The sequence below is a fragment of the Octopus bimaculoides genome, chromosome 30, assembly GCF_001194135.2.
Source record: "Octopus bimaculoides isolate UCB-OBI-ISO-001 chromosome 30, ASM119413v2, whole genome shotgun sequence".
In the NCBI taxonomy this organism is placed as follows: domain Eukaryota; kingdom Metazoa; phylum Mollusca; class Cephalopoda; order Octopoda; family Octopodidae; genus Octopus; species Octopus bimaculoides.
In genome coordinates, this window is record NC_069010.1 from 7442955 (window position 1) to 7446429 (window position 3475).

At 39.8% G+C, this 3475-nt stretch overlaps 2 protein-coding genes across 2 annotated transcripts in view; both read left to right on the forward strand.

Annotated features, from left to right (window-relative positions):
- Nucleotides 1–3475, forward strand: part of LOC106874991 (uncharacterized) — a 56803-nt gene that overhangs the window by 3003 nt on the left and 50325 nt on the right. The gene's annotated exons all lie outside the window — the stretch shown is intronic.
- LOC106874992 (uncharacterized) overlaps nucleotides 40–3475 on the forward strand; it is an 18150-nt gene continuing 14714 nt past the window's right edge. Inside the window, exon 1 of the mRNA XM_014922931.2 lies at nucleotides 40–2533. The gene's annotated coding sequence lies outside the window, so the exon portion shown is untranslated. The remainder of the gene's footprint in view (nucleotides 2534–3475) is intronic.

Consider the following 3475-nt stretch of genomic DNA (forward strand, 5'->3'; position numbering starts at 1 on the left):
CTGTGTTACGAGAGCCATGTGTGATAGTGCTGAGACTTACTGAAACACATATGGCCTTCCATTGCATACATTGTCTATCCAGGGCTTGACAATTATTTCCAGGACCTCAATGTAGGCAGCAAAATTAACCCTAACAAAAACTATTACAGCTGGCAACATAGGCAGTCCATCGGCCTTTTTGGCCAGAGGCACATAACCTGTTTGCTAATGGAGGTAAGAATTACAGTCTTGGTCAACCAGGGTTGTGGAAAAAAAAAAATCCTAAAACGAAATTCTTTGCAGCAAAGACCTAGCGTGAGATGGAGTTAGTTTTTCTTTTTCTTTTTGCTTAGAAAGCAGAAATTTTTTTTTTTTTTTTCAACTGTACAGGAAGTTATTCATTCCACTAAAAAATTCTTCAAGGCAGTTGCCCCAGCATGGCCACAGTATAATGACTGAAACAACGAAATAAGTAAAAGCTAAGATATCAATAACCGGTTTGATTCGGTTTTGGAAATGAGTCACCTTCCTTTGTTATCTATTGGAAAACCCCCAGCTTTTACAGGTTTTTATGTAAAACTGACATTCATAATTAATGTTAAATGGTGAAGGTGCAATGGTCCAGTGGTTAGGGCAGCGGACTCGCCAAGATTTAGAACCAATATAGTCCTAAGTATTGATATGTCTGAATAAAAGATGGAATGGTCACATCTGGACTGTCTGCTGAGTTGGAGCTAACCAACAGCAAAAACAAATCAATAGACATCACATTAGATAATGTAGTCCCAGATACACTATGTCTCAGCAAAAGATGGGATGGTCACGGTTTGAACATCTTGGATCATAGGATTGCAGTTTCGATTCCCAGACCGGGCGTTGTGAATGTTTATTGAGCAAAAACACCTAAAAGCTCCACGAAGCTCCGGCAGGGGTTGGTGGCGAACCCTGCTGTACTCTTTCACCATAACTTTCTCTCACTCTTTCTTCCTGTTTCTGTTGTACGTGTATTTTTAAAAGGGGCCAGTCTTGTCACACACACAGTGTGTCGTGCTGAATCTCCCCCGAGAACTACGTTAAGGGTTACACGTGTCTGTGGAACGCTCAGCCACTTGCACGTTTAATTTCACGAGTAGGCTGTTCCGTTGATCGGATCAACTGGAACCCAATCGTCGTCGTAAGCGACGGAGTGCCATAGTAGAATGTTAGACTGTCAGTTCACAGGTCAGTGCACACATGGCAATAGCTGCAAATGATTATGTTTATAAGGAAGGAAAGCAGGAAGGAAGAAAGGATGGCTGGATGGTTGGATGGATGGATGTGTATATGCATGGCTGTTGTATACTAATGTGTATTGATACAAGCATACACATGTGTGTGTGGTTTGATAAGTGCCACACACAGACTTATACTCACACACACACTCACACGCACTTATGCACTCATACACACACTCACCCCCACATACACACACACACCCTCATACACTTACACAAACACACCCTCACATACTCACACACACTCACACTCACACACACTCACTCACACTCACCCCCACACACACACACACCCTTCATCACAGTGACAATCAGTTATATCGATCTGTGTTCCTCACCTTCCTGACACAAACCAACTGCAACCACGTCCGGCTCTATCTCTCGATACATCTCAGCTTTTCTATATCTCAGACACTAACAAAACCAAGCAGGGGAAACATTTTATCAACAAATTACTAAACAAAAATAATAAAAAAAGATAAAAACACCAAAAAAAAAAAAAACAACCAACCAAAATTTTACCGATTCGATGGGTAGGAAGAAATTTTGCCCTGTTATCATATATTTCTTATATTAAATTTCATTAATTTATGTATTTCTTACATGACTAAACTAAATTATTCGCTAAGGTTATCTCTCCAGATATTCTATAGAAATTATAACCAGCACTGAGTTTTGTTACAACGTTTCGTATTGAATATCTGTAGAGATAAACTTAGTAAGTAATATAAAGAGCACTGCTAACACAGTAGAATGAGGTATTGACTTATAAAAACGTTTAAAATACTTTGTGGTCCATTATGGATGCATTATGAAAGACTGCACGTCTGCAAGTGATTAATAGACTAAATTATATCTGGATTATCTTCTCATTTGTTTTTCACTGGGATTCTGAGCTTTGGATGTGAAGTAGGAAGCGACACAGGAATTGCTGAGAATTAAGACAGCGTTATTGAAGTTGTTGTTGCTGCTGCTGTTGTTGTTGTGGTGTTTGTTGTTATTTAGTGTTAGGTCGGCCTCGGATGAACAGCTGTGTCGTGATCAAAAAAACCCTACACAGCCAGGACTGGATTAATGGTTTTTAAGAAAACCAGTTTGTGGTAACGGCGTCAACACCATTGAGGGAAAAGAATAACCACAGAGTACCACGGAGTACCACAGAATACCACGGAGTACCACAGAGTACCAGATTTACATTTTGAGATACCAATGGTTTCATTGAACCAGCCAAACTTCAAAAAGTGTTGAAAACTTCACCATTTTTTCCCCCAGTTTCTTTTGTAAGTAAATAATTTTCATTATATTGTTTACTGTTTTTTCAGTTTTATCAATTACATGTTTCAGTCATTGGATTGTGGCCATGCTGGGGCACCAACCCCAGTACTTATTTTTTAAACCTGGTATTTTATTCTAAAGGTCTCTTTTGCCACACTGCTATGTTATGCGGCTGTAAACAAACCAGCACCAGTTGACAAGCTGTGGTGGTTCCCAATGTGGTTCTAGGTTCGGTTCAGTCCCACTGCATGGCACCTTGAACAAGTGACCAAAGCCTTCTGAGTGGATTTGGTAGATGGAAACTGAAAGAAGCCCATCCTGTATGTATATATGACTTTCCGTATTCCCGAGCGTCATACTAATATATACTTTTGTTATTTACACCACCTATCCTCGTCTGTTGTTATTATTTGTATATTCTCCCATATATATATATATATATATATATATATATACACACATACAAGAGGGTGCTGAAAGGCTGCTGGCTTTAAGGGTATCACAAAAGGCCTGATTGGAAGCCCAACCTTCTAAGTTCTTTTACAGGGCTTAGAAAAACTGAAGGACCACTGTAATAAGTGGGTGAAGCTGAGAAGGGATTTTGTGTGACCCTCCAGTATTTTCTTTTATTCAAAGCCAGGAACTTTGTGTGTGTATCTGTGTGTGTGTGTTTCGGTTTGTCCCCAACCACTGGGGTGTTTACATTGAGGTGTTGGTGTGTTTACGTCCCCGTAACTTTGTGGCTTGGCAAAAGAAATGTATAGAAGGAAAGAATCAGTACCGGGGTTTTAACAAACCCAAAATGTACCAGGGTCAGTTTATTTGGCCCAAATCCTTTCAAGGTGGGTGCTGCCCCAGCATGGCCGTAGTCAAATCCCTGAAACAAGTAACAGATAAAAAAGACGAACAATATTTTTTTTACCGCCTTTTTGTTTTTTCCACGATTG